This window comes from Columba livia, chromosome Z, assembly GCF_036013475.1.
Source record: "Columba livia isolate bColLiv1 breed racing homer chromosome Z, bColLiv1.pat.W.v2, whole genome shotgun sequence".
NCBI lineage: Eukaryota > Metazoa > Chordata > Aves > Columbiformes > Columbidae > Columba > Columba livia.
The window spans coordinates 78575259-78593680 of NC_088642.1; the positions used below are offsets into that span (position 1 = coordinate 78575259).

The 18422-nt window shown below is 39.6% G+C and overlaps 1 protein-coding gene across 16 annotated transcripts in view; it reads right to left on the minus strand.

Moving 5' to 3' along the window:
- The window catches only part of HAPLN1 (hyaluronan and proteoglycan link protein 1), a 67932-nt gene extending 49772 nt beyond the window's left edge, over positions 1 to 18160 (minus strand). The window contains exons 1-3 of one of the 16 annotated variants that reach the window (XM_021283730.2): positions 18008 to 18160; positions 17619 to 17667; positions 16025 to 16117 (exon numbers count right to left, since the gene is read on the minus strand). The gene's annotated coding sequence lies outside the window, so the exon portion shown is untranslated. The other 15 variants (XM_065046484.1, XM_065046482.1, XM_065046473.1 and 12 more) reach the window with 15 other exon arrangements.
- Between the last annotated feature and the right edge of the window lie 262 nt (positions 18161 to 18422).

The following is an 18422-nucleotide window of genomic DNA, read 5'->3' on the forward strand; positions in this document are numbered from 1 at the left end:
TCTCAAATTAGATTTTGTTGGAATAAAGATACTGGTACACTTGTAACGCAACATACTTTCCGTTATAAACTCATTTCTAGCGTAAATTCCGAATGTACAAGCTATAAATAGCACCTTGACTACAACATAGACTTTCATAGCGTGCCCTGAATTCAGAAACAATATTTGGACTTTAGCTGATTTCTGTCTATAATTCTTCAACACTTCTACCATTTATTTACTATTTATTTACCTTTTCATAAAATGTTGTGAGAAACTTTTTCCACAATATTATTCAGACAGGAAATAAAAATGTGTTTGCAGTGAAACACCTCACACTTGCTCAGTGAGCAACAGAGTGCAGTTCCTTGCTGTGCCATGGCATAACAAGCAGTAAATCCCAGGAAGAAAGAACATGCAGGACTACAGTTCAGTATCCTTTCATTTAATATCCAGCCACTCTGTGCTCACTGCAAACTTTTGTGGCTGTAAAGCACCTCCACTTTGTCAGTCAATTCTGATTGTATCCAAAATATACTTTTTAACTCTCCTAGAAGCTTTCCTTCCCTTCATGAAAAGCTGTAATCATTTTCCACCGTGCTTCCATCTGAATTCTCCTTTCTTGTGTTTACATGGTAAGAAAATAAGAGAAGAAAATCTAACTATTAGGGCATCTAGAAATAGATTGTCTAGACGTGCTAAAACACCTAGAACAATGTTACTACGTGGCGAAAATAAAAAAGAAAAAATGAAAAAAAAAACCCTACAAAAATTAATGAACCAACAAAAAAAAATCTAAGCTAAACCTTTCAAAACCGTATGAAGATATTTGAGACTGCTGTGTTCTTAATGTTTTACAAGGATAAAGAAAAAGACAATAATATCTGTGTAGGCACAGCTTCCATTTTGTTTGCCATCAGAAAAAAAGGAAAAGTGATCTAAGTTTTTGGAGTTGGCAAAACCGAGTAGTAGGTACTGTCAAAGACAAATATTGTTTGGTTTAGCATGTTAGCATGCCAGATGAGTGGTTAAACAACACTGTCTATACTTCTTGGTCACTGAAGCAAAGTTTATTAATTTCACAAGAGAAATCCACAGCTTGCTGCTATAAATTCAGTAAACATTTTCAGCAGTGTGAGCTAACCGAGGCAATATCCTGACCTGAAAATATTTTCTGGCAAAGTGCTCCTTGCTGCACTGTTACTTGCGTCTCATGATGGCTTTGCAGAATATCTCAGAGCAGTGCACAGGATGCTGCCATTGCATAGATATAGTAAATGGAGTTTGTCACCATGTGTATGTATTGGCGTATTTAGGATTCTCTGCATAATGGATGTCTATAAGAATGCAAAATCATAAGACTTCTCCTTGCTTTGAAACAGCTAAATGTGTTCCAGAACATAAGTTGTTATTAAAAACAAAAGAAAAAAAATATTAACTTCACCTCCACTTTTACCCAATGACTTGATGGTAGTTGCCATCTTTGTAATGCAATTTAAGATGAAAGGATGAAAAGTGATTTGTAAAGATGAAGTATTACTTTCATGGTTCTAAAGAAAACCTGAAAATGAGCTTGTGGCAAGCAGCTCCGTTGTTCCTAGCTAACCCTGCAGTATTCTGCCTAGGACAATATCTCCCCGAGGGACCCACAGCTCCTATTTGTTTCAAAGAGTTAAAAGTATAATGTCAGAAGCATTGCAATTACTATTTAAACACAACACAGTTAATGCTTTCATGGGTAACAGTTTCAGCAGAAGTACTCCGCTATTTCACTGACGTCAACTACTGCAAACAGGTGGATGGGCACATACAAACTGCTGAGAGATTTGGATTAAACGTTCCATGTGCCACTCCTGCCACATTGCTGTGGCATGTATCATATCTACCCACAACAAGGATAGGATTAGGCACCACACTTTTTTAACCATCATTTACTACTGTTTGCTCAACTTCATGTTGTCTTTCCTGGAAATCTAAGGTCATAAACATCCTCTCCCACACACTCAAATCTTGAAGATCCTAAATTCTCTAAAATCCCTGAAATCTCCTTAAGCAATATATACTCAGCTTAAAATGTGTGGTGTATAGAAACTGGTTTTAAAATCAAAGTATCTTGGGATTGCACTTAATGATGTGCAAAATGGTGCCGTGATCCAGTGTTCCGTCTGAAATTAATATACACAAGATGTGCTACACTGATGGGGTTGAATAACAGGAAAATGCAGGAAGATTTGACACAGGCGATGTCAGATGCAATTCTCATGCAGTGGTTAAAGAGTCAAGCTTCTTTGATACATATGCTACCAAAGGTGGCTCAGGGCAGCTTGTGCAAAGAGGCAACTGCTAGGACTATTGGATCAGGCGTAGTCTCTAGGCGTTATTCGCCTACGTCAGAGCCCAAGGGAAAGGCTGATGCTGTCTCCACTTTGAAGAGTGAGTGGAACAATGGGTGTTACGGGAGCGAGAAGGGCAGCCCCACCTGCCCAGGTGCAACCGTTGCTCTCCCTGTTGCTCCCTTCCATCCAGTGGCCCTCTGCTCTCTGTTCCAGTTCTGTCTCCCATGCTTTCCCTGTGGTAAAAGATGCTTGACCAAGAAAAAATATGAACCCTTCTCCTTGGAATGACAAAACTCACTGCCTTCTTTACAGTGGTAAACCTTCAAAATAGGACCTTTACTTTGTGACATCTTTATCAAGCACATACCCCATGGAAATATAATCAGGAAGTCAACAGAGCAAGGATTTATATACTGGCTGAAAGTCAACCCAGGTGCCTGGACATGTCTTAGCTGGTCAGATCCATGGCACTGTTTGCCAAAGAGGTTTTGTGAAGGGAGCACAGCTTGAGAAAAGATTGATGGCACAGTCCTGCCCAAGGCTACAGCTCCGCCTAGGCTTTGCAGCCTGCCATTGCCTAAGAAGTGGCATAGCTAGACAAGGACTTAGTGCAACAGGAAGCTTGGCTTTCCAAGTTTAGCTTTCTCAAACTTGAATTAGCCACCTTCCAATGCTTTTACAAAGAAAAGATCGCATACTCTGATAACTGAATCCTTCCTTCAGTACACGGGGGAATAAAACCTTTATGACAGTAGCAATCCATCTAACCCAAGGAGCTAGGATGGAATGCAAGACATACTGACATGACAGATGATGCTGCTGGCCAGCATATGAAATAATTTTACCTGCTTTGAATATGCAGTAGGAAAAACCTTAAAATATTCCCATTAAGCCTACAAATTGATAAACTACTCATTTCAGAAGCTATGTATACTTTAAAGGGAGTATGAAGCTGGAAAATCAAAAGGAATATAATTGGCCTCTAGGTCAATGAGCCGGAAGACATTTGCATATGCAATCTTTACTGTAATTATTTAACAATTTTTAGGCTGCTGTATTAACCTTTGGAAAAGCAAACAAGGGAAAGTTAATATTTTCAACAAAGCAGGAGCCAGAACTGTCTTCTTCATATGCAACAATAACCTCACTGCTCAAAGCATTTTGAGCTTCTACTTATGCAGACAAACAAATGAGTATTTACACAAAATATACCTTAAACAAGGTGAATAAAGGGGGTTTCCTTGAACTGAAAAATGTGTGCAATTTACACGACTATATGTATTTTTTAGTTTTAACTTTGATCACTAAAATGTGTACAGATATAAGTGACATGGGGCATGTTTTATTTTTTTTAACTTGCTGTTGTTGTTTTGACATCTTCTCTGTGTAGCTTGTTGTAGTTTTTCTAAAAGAAAATGGAAAAAATTCTGGGGCAGAAGATGTCTTTTTTAAATTATACAATTCCCAGTACTCTTAAGCTATCTAAATTATTTTATTTACCTACACTCCCATTTTCATCTTCTTACTTTCTTATCGTCTTTAGCGTGCAGGCATCTCTATCTGGAATAATGACCGAAGTATGATAGAAGTTGAGAGCCCCAAGTAATATGAGTGCTGAGAACTATTCCAGCTTCTAGAGGAATTGTTGTTTTGGGCTCAGTGACTAGTTTGCTGTGATTCAGTGTTGCACAAAAGCTCATAAAGCCCTTTGGAACCCTGAGCTTAGCATAAAAAACAATGATGTGGTATCAACTGAGCAACAATCGATGATATAGATATACTGTCCATGCAGTTCCCCTGGATTTCCTTTGTTATAATCCCTCCCAAAGCCGTGGGAGATGGTCAGGATTAAATCAGCTTGCACAAAGGCAGATACACACTTACAGGGATAGTGACACAAGAAGAAATATATACGGCACTGGACTGGAGGTAATAAATATGCCTTGCTTGACTGAACTGGTTGCACAGCCACATTTTATAGATGGCACTGTACCACTACCAGATTAACTGTTGAGGTTGCCTAGGTGAGTACCTGAGTACCTACGTGAGAAGAGGAGAAGTTTTATCATCCCATTTTTATAGATGGAGGAATGAAGGACTAAGAGCTCCCAAATTATTCAAGGTCACACAGGGATTTAAGTCTGAGCAGGGAACTGAAACTGCGCTTCTCAAGCAAAAGTAAAATTTCATTACAGTAAAATGTCTTAACTACTAGGTAATACTTTCTTCCCTATTGTAAGTTATACAGAATTAAAATACAACAATTAATATGTTTTCAGGTGCCTGAATCCCAAATTGATACTGTGTTATGTTCTTTCTGCTAGTACAGCAACTGCAGTGCTTCCCTTTGAACAGCGAATAGTTAAGATGGCAATAATTCCCTCTAGGTCCTTTGTGGGCTCTTGGTTATGCACCGAGAAATTCTCAGTCTCAGTGGCAGGGACATATAAGCAGGAAGGTGTTGGTCTTCAGTTTTTCAATAAAGTTGCCTGACTTGTAATTATACTAGAATTCCTGCAGCAGAAAAATTATAAACTACATTAGAATGACACAACAAGCACTAAATTATCCTTAATGATCTATTTTGTGCCTATGGACCTTTGGCTATCCTTTACTGTGATTTTATTTCAGAAGTAAAGCAAAGGTCAGAATCATAGGCAAATGTGTTGGTTCATTCCTCACTGTCCAAGCAATACACTACATGGAACATATTTGAAGTCATTTTGAGATGAAAGATAACACTTCTAAAGGCTCTTCTAGCACTGAATCAACCATGATGCACCCATAGCCTCCTCAGTCAATCTAGAGATGCTGATCAGTTTAGTGCTGGAGAATTGCATTAAAGGTCAAAGCCAAGAGCAATTAAGGGCTGCATGATAAGAAATTGAAGAATCAATTGGGAAACAGCGTAAATGAGACTCATGTTTTCTGCATGCTGTCTTTGCTTCTTTCTTCAGCTAAAACAGTTTTAAGAGGACTGTTCAACATTTGACAGCAGTAATTACCATGCAGACAAGAGGTGAGCTTCCTCTTAATGTATCTCTGTTCTTGTTTGAGGAAAAGCAGCATTGCAATGTTGTTATTTTCCACTCTTTCTTTCCCACTATTTTTGCCCTTCTTCCTCTTTCCTTGAATGGCATCAGAAAATGCTGCTAGAGTGGAGGTTTGGCATAATTTTTCTTTTATATCTTATCCTTCTTTATTCTTGTGCTTTTGTATATCCAACAGCCAAGAAGGAATCCACAGCCCTTTTTAGCGAAAATCAAGGACACTTTTCCTCTTCAGTACCATGAGTCTTAGATGACACATGAGCAAATATGAATTTGACAGTAGGAGTCCAGTCCAACTGCTCTGCTCACAGAAGGGTTGGGTAGAGCTGGTTGCTCAGGGCTGTGTCCTGTGGGGTTTGGACTGTTCTCCAAGAATGGAGACACTTCTACCATCTCAGCGCAACCTGTTCTGGCGTTCAATCATCCCCACAGTTTTCTCTTATGTTTAAACATAATTTCTTGTATTTCTGCGTGGGTCCCTTGCCTGCTGTTTGTGTCTTTGGGCACCACTGAGGTGAGAATGCCCCTTTCAGTCTCACTGAAACCAGCGATACAGAGAACTGCAAGACTAAATAATGTAGTTAAGACTATCTAATTTACTTCTGTGGTTCACACGTTCAGGCTTTCTACTGCAAGCACAAAGACCAAAAAGATTTTTCTTAGTGGGAGTCAAGACTCTTATCTAATATTATGACTTCAAAACTGATGACTTAATAAAACAAACCCACAAAATGTTAGGAGAATTGCAAGAGTTGACTGTTGTGCTTTGTAGGCCATCTGCCATATTTAAAGCTCTATGACAGAGAAATATGAACCAAATTCTCCCTGAAGTAAGCCCACTTGTATTTTCTTTGTGCTAGATCATCCTTCCTGAAGTCTGGGAAGAGCTTACAGATAATCAGAATGGCCTTTTACACTTTTATTCAGAACTCCAAGGTTTCCTAAAATTACAATATTCATCCTAAAAACACGGGAAAAAAAAGTTACAGCAGAGAGTTTAATTTGTCCTTTTGTTCTTACTTATTTGCACATTGCACAGTAACTTACAAACCTTTAATTGCAAAAGAAGATGCATATTCTTGATTCTGGTTTTCCTCTGGACTACAAAGACTATCTATAAATTTCCATGAAGCAGACACAATGGGACTGTGACTTCACTGCCAGAACAGCCATTGCTAATAGGTGGCATTTCTGTGGACTTAAAAGAAAGTCAAAATGTATTGAACAAAGATTCTGGATTTCTAATGACTTTGGGCCATGTATTAGAGCATATTCAAGTCTGGTACAAGAAATAAGCTAAATTGGCTATTTGGTGTCAAGGGAACTCAAAGACAGTGTGTTTCTACATTGGAGACCCTCATCTCACTCTCTTTAGATGTATTTGTTAGGGTGAGCTGTTGCCCTCCAACATGTGGGCTCCATTATGAAACCGCATCTGTAAGATTTTATTTAACTTTTATGTGAGAAACTCAATATAAACTGGACAGTTGGTACTAATATATATATATATATATATAAAAGCATAAAACCCATAAATCAATAGTTCCTTGGCAGCTTCTGGTGTAATTTAAAAACAAAACAAACCAAAACAAACAATCAAAGAATCAATGAATAACATTGCCTGCAGAAGGAGGGTTGTTTTCTGATGTGACAGTTTTCCAAAGTGCAAGTCACAGAAATAAATACACGTTCGCTAAAACTCATAATTAACTAGAAATAAAAAGTCACATTTCCCCAATATAAAGTCAGAAGAAGGCTGAAGTCCAAACAAATTGCAGTAATTCATTAATGGTGCAGTCCCGAACCAACATTCCTCAGATAAAATAACAGAAACTGCATCAGTCATCAGATGCACCAAAAATAAGAGACTCTCACAACATGACTTGATAGGATATACGTCTCCTGGTCTGGAAATAAATGTTTGTTCTTTCCCTTGGCACTTACAGTGGTCTCCATAAATGCGATGGGTTTGATTTTCTGATAGATTACCATTATTCCTTGACAATTTTCTATTCAAGTGACATTATCTCATAAGTCTCTGCATATTTGCTGCTGCTTGATACTTCTTGAAAAACAGTACATCTAAAATTTCTATCAACTTGGTACCTAAAATGAATCACTCAGTGCAGTGATATGCATAGGCGAGGAAGATTCTTTGATCTCAGATTTGCAGTACATGATTAAAAGTAAGTAATTCTCAAGGTCCATTTACCCAGATGATATCTGAGGCCAGACTGGACTCAACTGTATCTGCAAAGATGCATTCAAGAGCAGAGAGTTTATCTTCATGAGCCACAAACTGTGAAAACTTATTCAACTATTTAGATTTTGTTAAATAGTCCTCTGCTTGTTTAGATGCTGAAGCAAATAAACATTTTCAAAAGTATTTCTCCCAAACAAAACTACCTAATTCAGTAGAATTGTAGAAACGCTGTCCTTCAGAGAGCCAAAATGAGTCATCACCTGCTATCCATTTTGTCTAATGCGGTATTGAAAACTGAAACAATCGGACTGCAAGACGGACCCTATACTTCTCCTTTTCTCTGCTATAGACATGGGGAGTGGATGATTCACTTGCCCTTTGTAACACCTTTTTATTTTTTAAAAACTATTATTACGCCTGTCCTTCAGTGTATTCATCTTTAGGCTAGGTTAGGTTTTTCAGCTGGTTCTTCCAACTCATGCTTCCTAAACTATCATTTTTATTATTTTCTGTATAACTTTGGCTGACTATACAGCTCTCAAGGTGCAGTACCTAGCAACAGAACAACCTCAAACAAGACCTTAAACCTTACTCATCTTTATAGGCTGTTTTCCTCCTGCCTCAGTCTACCACACACTACTTGTTGAAAACTTTTTCCAGTTTTTTCTCCAGTTAGGCAAGAACATTTTAACTTCAAAGCATAGCTTCAAAAGTAATTCAATCCATCCTTATTTTGTGTTCTCTAAAACTTAAGCATATTTTCTATTCCATTATCCAAGTTATTAAGACAAACATCGAAGACTACCAAAGCTGACTAGCCCTGGCAAAATACTATTTGATATGTGCTTCTGTGAGATATCAATTTCCTAACCAGTTTTGAAAACATGTAACACTAGTTTTATCACGACAGTATCTTTCTAGCTTGCTTATGAAGATGTTATACATGCTGCTATCATTCTTCCATCCTACCGGGGAATGCCCTACTGAATTTGAAAGCTTTTCTTATGGTCTGATTTGATCAGAGTGGAACAGACATCAAAATGCAGATGCAATTGGATATGGAGGTTGCTTTGGAAAAAGGTAATAGTTGCTTGCTTCTATTTGCCTGCTCACGGGGGAAAACAGAATGAAATGCCTGGAAACTGCATGCAACAACTCATTCATTGGCTAAAAGACCAGATGTTTGTATTAAAGAGAACCACTCAGACAAAACAACAGTTTTATTATTCTTTTGATCTACTTCGAGAGATTTCTTGGTTAAAAATTGCATTTTTTCCTGCTGGATTTCCCAGGACATATCATTGCTTATTTAATGGCACAGCACCTTTGGCTCCAGTACAGACGTTCCACTTATACCTGGTCTTTTCTGGTTTTTATATTTGATGTTGTCAGAATGAGATCGGCATGTCACACATCTGGAGTGCAACTGGTTTTTCACTGGCACGTGGTTTATAGACTGAAAGGGGCTGTGTTCAAAGTCAGATAACCCCTGCAGCAGCCAAGTGCTTCTATCTGTCTTCCACTATGTGCTCCCTTGTGCGTGGGGTGTAGGGGACAATGTCACTTCAAACCAGCCTCCCACCCCAGGCACCAGCCACTGTGTAAATGACTCTGAACATGGTGCCTCTTAGGCTGGCACTTAAATGTGTGGAGAGATGACTTCTTTAGCAAAACCTAAACCTCATCTATTGACATCTGTGTCTTTTCTCATTTGCAACGACGTTTGAGAGAACAGATCTGCAGTACAATGTGGACAGATTATAATCTAGTTTACCACACACTTCAATCAATATTCAAGAGTAAAAAGATAGTAGTCTGTAGTTAACTTTACCAATAATAACACCTGAATTACCATCTTCTCCATTCACTGTTTCAGCTGGGCAAAATCCAGAAAATGTTTGACATCAACATCTTTATGGTCTCTCGTTGGTTCTTGGCTCACAGAGATGGCCATTAAGTCCCCAAAGTGCATTAGAACAGCATACATGATGTATGTGACCAGACACATCACCACTTCCACAACCAGATAAATACACAATTCACTACATTAATGCAATTTTTAGAATAATTTAGGTTGGAAAAGACTTTTAAGATCACTGAGTCCAACTGTAGTCTATTTCAGTACACCAGTGAAAATGTGCTCTATAAAACCAATCAAAGAATAAATACAACAACATCTGAACATAAAAACAAACCAAGCAAAATCTGCCTGCCTGCTTGACTTGCTAATAAAAGCTGAATCACACTTTGTACAACTATTTTAAATCTATATAAACCAAAGCTATTAAAGAATCAAAGTAAAAATACTCAGCAAAACTTCAAATTTTGCTTCAGACATTTGAAAATCCAGAAACATAGTTTATCTGATAATTACGATGTGCTCATTAATCTTTCAGATTATGCATGAAATTAAAAACCCAGAGCTTCACTACTGCATGTACAACATTTCGGATGTTTGAAAATGGGAGCAAATTACCTTAGGCAATAATCGACGTGTTTCAGAAGGTGGCAGCACTGTCTCGGTCTGCTGTAGTTGCAACACACATACCACTGCAATTTCAGTAAAAGAACTACTACATCTACTGTGATGTTATTTTTCTCAGATATTGTTATTACAAATCTCTTGGTTGGGCCCATCACTATAATGTTTTTGTAGCTATTACAAAACAGAAAAATTTGCAGTGTGCTTCTCCCATTTCCAGGCAGTATTTTTGTATGTGACTCAAGGCTGGCTTTTTATTTTGCTTAAAATTATGCTCAAGGAAAAGAAAAAAAAACAACCAGCCCATAGATATTTTGGGTTGTAGTATGTATTTTCTCAAGTTTTAATAAATAGATGCGTAGTTACTCAGCTCCAGTTGGAAAGTTTGAGAAGTTATTTTAGCAATCAAAGCTTTTTCCTACATTAAACGTGTACTACTTCTATAGAGATTCCATAGGTGCAGGTCTTCATCACTCTGCTCTTTGTCAATATGTATAGTTTTACTTAACACTTTATTGACATCACTGAGGTACTTATGTCTATAAAGCTAAACAGATTTGCAGGATAGGAGCTTCATGTATGCCTCTTGATCAGCCATGTGTAATATTATGGATGCCATTCTGCAAAGAGATGAACAGTTTCATTCACTGAGCCCTGTCTGAGTTTCTATTGATTTAACTGAATTACTAATGTAAGTAAAGTTGCTTATGTGTTGTTTTTCTGGATCAGAATCTCACAGCACTGTGGTGCTGTACCATGCCTTTTGTGTATGAACTTCCAAAACACACTGCCAAGCACTGTGGAACATTGAATCACTGGTTTTAAAACAATGGAGGGTAATAGCCTGTACCCTAAAAACCATAAATCAACACCAGTGTGTCATTTTACACAACTGATTTTCAATCACCAGACTCCAAAAAATAAATTACATATTCTAATACGGTATGTGAATATATATATATTTATATACACACATACATACATAGATGCACACAGACTGCCTCTTATCTATGTGTATAGGCATTATTGAGGAAAGGAATTCTGAATGTAAAGAAATGTTAATCACAATAGATGTTGGTATACCTCATTGTACAATGCACTAATATTTATTGATACACTTTAGATTATGAGTTACCATGTGCCCTGACATAAACAGTGCAAATTAACATGATATAACATGCAAAAAAAGCCCTCAAACCCAATACATCCACTTGCAAAAGTACAGACCAAAAGTGATCAAACCCAAATTTGAACAACCTCTGTGTAACTTCTCCTTCTTTTTCCCCTGGAGTAGCTTGAAACGTTTGTTTTCTACTACTCAGATTTCTGCCAAACACATTTCTAATCTAACCTGTCTCCATTGCCCATATGTTCCTTGTAGGCTGCAAGCATTTAAAGTAATTAGGAGGTATTATTAATGGAAAGCTGTCTCAAGATAATGGTCTTCTGCTATAAGACAAATGCCAAGATGACATTTTTGAAGCAAGAGGAATATATCCAGGGACATTCTCCTGGTGTCATGATTTTATTTCTATTATGTCAGACAATTAACGGTGTAGATTCTGCTGTAATATCTGATGTGCCCTGCTCTAGGAGATGGCAGTGATTCTGTGTGCCAGTGACACCAGCACAAAGCGTTGTCCTGGAGGGACTCTGTGGCCTGGCAAAGACTCATTAATACAGTTTGGGCCTGATTCAGTTAACAGTGCCTGTGATTTACAATACCAGGCCAGGCAGAGTTAAAAATAATGGTAGCCACCTATGAAGCACAGCATCAAATCAATTAGCCCATTTGCTGCTGTAGTATTTTACCTTCCTAGACTTTGATTTGTAAACTTTGCCTGATTACTGGAAAGGCAGATTTCCTTCTTACTTTGGACATTAACTCCTGCATCATGTTAACAACCTCCTATGGCAATATTTCACATAAATCTTGGGAAAAGTTTTTGAAGTAGTCAGTGCAGATTACTGCTCTGTGATTTCTTAATGCATGTTTCAAATGTTTGTTTTCAGAGCCATTGATCATGTTCAAGACTTCCATTTTGTTGTACTAATTAAAAGGAAACAAAAAAAAAAGTGTTTTCAAAGTTAAGTGAATGAGACGGACATGGAAATTGTTCTGCTAAGTGTGGTGTTGCCATTTGATTTACTGTTCAGACGGTGATGAAAATCAGGAGGAAGCAAAGCACAGGGAGCTTGATTTTGCCAAGTACTGTAACATTTCTTTGCTCCAGTAGCTATTGTGGCACTTACTTGAAAAATGCAGGATCAGAACCATAGTTTTATCACTTGGTTTAGGTACCTAGGAGATGACTGAAGTGGAAGCTGTGATTATGGTGAAATTCTAAAAAAGCTCAGGAAGTAAAAGCATGTAAGACGGTCACATAGCATAAAAACAGTTGCAAAGCATGGTTTGATTGATGTATGCCTGCTTAAAACCATGGAATCCCTTAGAGCTATGAGAGGTGACAGCGCCTGAACAACTACTACTGAACAAACAATCCATTGGACCAAAAAGTAACTTTCCTTTCCCTAATAAAGAGAAAGACTAGTCCAAGAGATAAGTGTGTGTGAGGTCTAAGGAAGGCGGAAATAAATGGCATGCACAGAAAAAGAAGATGGAGAGAGTTTATAACCATTTATTAGCGACCCCAAAAAAAAAATAATCAATATTTTCTTTGTCTATGCTTACCATGGACAAAATATTCAGGGATAAAATAAAAGGGGGTTTAACAAAAGCACCTCCTACTTGATAAAGAGTTTTGGAAGGAGCTTTGAAATCCTTCCTGCTGAACATAGCCTCTCCTGCCCCATTATTTGTACAGAAATCTTTTCACTTTTCCAGGAACAGCTCAGTATGTCTAACTAAGTGTTAATTTGTGGATATGTGTTACCAATGATGTAATAAGTCATTGGAAATAGATATTAGTGGCTAATTACACTAAATACAAGCTATACTGATTTTTATCAAATCTAATAGGCACTTTAAAAGCAGAAAGAACCTCCCCTAACAAAAAAAAAAAAAAAAAAAAGCTGGCTGATACTTTTTAATAGTTAAAACCGAATAAAACTAATCACCTACAGTTAAGTTGCACCTGGACTAGTTACAGATGTTTTGAATAAAAGAAAAACCTTCTGAAAGACTCTTTGCAGTCTCCACTAGGTGGCATGCAGTGACCGTGTGTAGGTCGTCTTATCTCCACAAAACCTTCCATTCATACGGCAGATAAAGAACTGCATTATTAATTTATACCACTGCATCCACTCTACACCTAATATTTGTTTAGCCAGCTGTTTCCTCTAATCCTCCTTAAACACCATTGATTGAAATCCTAAGTATATTCAGACCCCAAAGAACATTTTGTTACCTACCAGTTACAAGCTACCTTTTCAAGTGCAGTACTGTACACCACAGTTCCTAACAGCGGAGACAGAATGTCTAATACTTCCTCACAAGCAACAGAAGCAGCTTGTCACATGAAAATAATTTTTTTTCCAAAACTTCTCATTTTTAGAGACTTCTAAGTAATAAAATACACTGTCAGGTTTACAACAAAACAGAAATGCAAAGTATTCAAACCTCCAATAATAGCTTAACTACCGCTTCAATGAAAAGGCAAATGAAAAGAAGAAAATATTAATTGCAGTTGTCACACTTTAATCCTTGCAGTGAATTGGAAAACTCTGAATATATTTAAATATAAGCAACTGCAAAGTCACTCTTCACTTGAAGATCTCAAAACACTTTTTAAAGGTTGGTCAATATTGTTTCCAGATTTCTACTGAGGGGCAAGGAGGTTAAGTGACTTGATCAAGTAAGTATTGATAACAGTTCCTTTGGCTCCAGACTGTGACCAATAAAGGATAAAAATATTTATTTTAGACACATATCAGCATAAAAGCACAGAGGCTGTGACCTGCAGCAGAAAATGCTTTTCTCATCCTTTTACAAACTGTAAATACAAAGCTGCACTGCAGCATGCCACAGAAACCCTCCACCCTTTTCTGAAACCTCTCTCCCCAACCCCAAGACTTTGTACTATTTTAGGGTCTATTTAGTAGCTGCTAGTAAACTGAAAATGAGAGGAAACTCAACCTGCTAAGTTTATAATGAAAGGATGCTTTGCTGTGAATTACACTGTCAGTCATGTCTCTGAAGAGGACGTTGCCTTTCTTCATAATGACACAGGGCTTTTTTTTCTCTTTCTTATTGGAATCTGCTTATACATTCAAGAATCTGACTAGGAAGACACATATTTTTGCAGAATTTGAATGCAAACCAGCAGCGTCTTGATTATTACACTTCTTTTCTATTTAACTCTAAAAAGCTGCTCTTTACAAAATTGTTTTCCCCATTTTGCTTTAACTGTTGCATTGAAAGGCATCTCTTATTTCTTTCTTTCTGTTTCCCCCTGCACTCGTCCTTCTTTCCTTTTCCCTTGTCACTAAATGTAATACAGGTAAGTATGCGTGGGTTAGAGTCTTAGATAATGCATTCAGAGAAACTCCATTTAGCTATGCTCTACGGGAGTTGAGGATCTGCCTCCATTACATATGGAAAACCAAGGAAGCGTGAGCTGTCTCTTTGTAGCACGAGGATTTGCCGGTCTGTGTGACATGCCTTGGCATGAGACTGCTGACTCCTGATTCCCTCGCCATAGGAGCTGATAATAATCTTCCCCATTTATGATACATTTCTCCACGTGCTGAAAATACTCCAGAAACAGTGTTTATTGAAAGGATGTGTATCCATAGTTACACAGCCTCACTGTATCTACATTTTCAACTACCACATCATACTTATTCCTAACAATGTTTTTCCTAAGAAAATAATACTAATCTTTCCAGATGGCTCCTTTCCACATTTAGGCACTAAAACAGTCTTGCTGGTCATTAATTCAAACTCATTGCTGTTAACAATCTATATGATTCTCTTGTACACACTGCCAAGTTCCCAGAGTCCCTTGAAGGTGTTGTATCAGTTACATGACATCACACAGCAACACACACAGCAACATTTTCTGCCCTAAAACATCCTAGCAGTAATTAATCCCCTTTCTAATGATGTACAAATAGCAATAAACCTCCTTAATTCAAACATGCAAATGCTTTCCAAACCTTTACATCTAAACCTACCACACAAGTTGTTCTGCTATGAAAAACACTTTGAATGACACGTTTATATGTATGTGACCCCAAAACCCAAATAAATAGCCAGTAAAATGTTATCATAGCCATGGACTAGCTAATATGCAGCTACAGCTTCAAAATGCTGTGGCATTGTAACTTTCTTGGTGAGTAGAGACAATACAGCAACATGTGCCAAATGTTATTCAGGCTTTCTCTGACAAAAAATAGCCAAATATGACATCAGTATGTAATTTATCACATCTTATTGAAATTGTTTTCCTCTAACTGGATGGTCGGTACTTATGCAAATGTGCTTGCAGCCCCTGCAACTCCTGCTCAGTCTACTGTTCTCCTTTTCCTACATCCTAAAAACTTCTAAAAGTCTCTGACTGGATGGAGAAATCCCTCCGGAAAGACAAATCTCTGTGAAATGTATAATCCCATAGGAGGAAGCCACAGAGAAGAAGTATACAACTTTTTGTCTTTCAGACAGAATCTGCAGCTGCAATATGATCTGTCCTTTGGTAACACAGAGCACTTAAAGTCAAGCACATTGAAGTTAGCCGGTTTCAATCCGTCTTTCGTCCTCACCCCCCCACCTCAGCTGCCAAATTAGATCGCTTGAAAATCCCTCCAGAGCAGCGCTGGAACTGATGCCACAGCCACTGCTGACTGGATCCCCATCCAACTTAAGAGAAATAAAGCAGTAAAAAAAAACTTTCGCAAAAGTTTGGTTATTTTTTTTTTTACCTTGTGCAGAGCTCCCGAGTTGAGATGCTCTCAGAACTCCCTCACAGTTTGAAACAGAGGACAGCGAAGTGCAGAAGAAGTTTTTGGTGCTCACCTTAAGTCTGCGTGTGCGTGTGTGTGCCTATGTCCCGAATGTCTCTTTGTGGCTCTGGGTGGCAGAGGACCTGATTCAGGGAAGAGAAAGCCACTTTCTCACCGAGAGGAAAAGAAAAGCAACACGTCATGAGTTAAGTACGCCTCCAAGATGTCTTAATTACAGCTCAACGTGCTTTCCATTCAGACCCCAGGAATGAGAGGAAAAAATAAACCCACACACGCGGTTTCCCTCTCACACACACCCACACCCACCCTCTCTGTCCCAGCACACTGCCCTGTCCCTCCAGGTCCCTGTCCTCGCCCCTTAGGTCCACCCCTCCCAGATCCGCACCTAAAAAAGCACACAAGTCCTTGCAACGTACACAAGTCCCGAGCTAAAGACTATACAGGGCTAAAAAAAAAAAAAAAAAAGAAGTTTTAAAAAAAAAAAAAAAGCTGGTAGTGTTCCTCCTGAAGTTCTGAAAGGATCATTGAATTCAGGGATTTAGGGTGTGTGACACCCTGAGAAATATGATACTTCTGACCACTTGCCCCTGCTCACTCCCAGCCCCTTCTCCTTATTTACCCCCCACCCTACCATTAACTCTAAGGTGGGAAATGTGGTTTCAGACAGGGAGAAAGTGATGTCTGAAGGGTGGGGGTGTGTAGTGTGGTGGAAACAGCTGGACCTAACAGGATCCCATTGTGTTTTCGCTTTACCCCCAACTTCCAATTGAATTATCAATCCAGGAAACAAGCCCAGCTTCTCTTATTACACCCCAAATACAGAACATGCCTTGCACTGTCATCACAAAACCCTACAGCCAACTGGTGGCCTCAAGTCTTTATGCAATTTCTAAACACCACCTCGGGCCAAAGTGCTCCTCCAGCATCAAAAATCTCTGGATTATGGTGTGTTTCACATCAGGAGACAAACAACCCCATAGGAGCCTGCTAAAATCTGTGCAGTATGCGGCTTTAACCCCCTAAAGGCCTCAGCATGAAAAACATAGGCATTAGATCTCGCCTCTTACAACTGCAGACAAAAGGTGCTACAGTTGTATCTCTAAATGTGTCTGTTATTTAAAACAGAAAAACAAAAACAAAACCCCAAATCAAACAACAGAACAAATTAAAAAGGAAAAAAAAAAACTCCAAGACTTGATGATGTACTACAGGTTGGAAAATTGGGGTCCAAATAATATTGTTTGAATTGAAAGCAGGTGTAGTTGCTCTTCCTCCACTTAAAACATATAAGGTTCTTGATGCCTGATCTCCCAACAGTGCTAGGAAATGCATGCCTGAACCCTCAGCCTCTAAATTCTCCAAGATTAGAAAAACGCAGGTAACCCAGGCAACTTGGTCTTGCAGATTCATTTTATCCCTTTCCCCCCCCCTTTCTCCTACGCTGAACAGAAGAATGTAACTGTGTCACATCCACTGCAACTCCCCAGCATCATTTTTCAGCCTGGACCCTGCTAAGCTTTCATCATTGTGGGTGTCAAACTCCCACCATCAAAAGAGGCTGCAGCTCATCAATCCTAACTCGATCAGGAAATGCCAGAGCCTAACACGTCCTGGTGCAAAAGCACGTCTGAAGGCATTGGTTTTACCATTGTCACCAAGCCGGGTCAGCCGCTGCTGAGCGTCAAAGCACATACACTGTAAGGAAAAAAACAACACATCAACAAACAAAACAAACACCAAAGCAAAAAACAAACAGGACCCTGCTGCGAAATATCAGTGTATTGGTTTGTGGTTTATACTAAAAGTGCAAAAAAAAAAGAGGCGTATTGCGTTTCTCCAGTGGCAAATAATGAGGTGCAGGTGGCCGCAAGTGAGGCATTTCGGGTGTGTGCGGCGGAGGGCCCGGTCCCCTCCGCTGTCTGACTCGGAGCCACCCCCGAGCCCGGGCCAGAGCCGGGACCCCAAGCCGGGACGGCTGGAGGGGGAACCCCGAGACGGCGGCCCCGCAGGCTGGGGGCCCGAGCTGCCCACACACCTCGGGGCGAGAGCGGAGGGACCCGGGTGTGGTGCGCGAAGCTGCCCGTGCCCGAGGCGGGACCGACACTCCCGCCCGAACAAAGAGACGTTTCTTCAGGGCGGCGGGTGACCATGCCGCCCCGCCGATCCCCGCCTCCCGCCAGCGGCCTCCGCCGGGGAGGAAGCGGCTTCATATTTCAATAACAGAAGGGGCTTTGATGGGGCACGGCGCGAAAACACACCCCCGGCGGCGGCGGCGGGGCGAGGGGCGGGGGAGCCGGTGGGGAGCGGGGGGCTGGAGCGCGGAGGGATACGGGGTGAGGCGGATCCGCTGAGGTGGCCCCGGCCCCAGTCTGTCCATATTGGGGGCTCTCTCGCCTCAGTTTCTCGCCCTCAGTCCGTTCCCGCCCTGTTGTGGCTGCCCGGGGAACCCG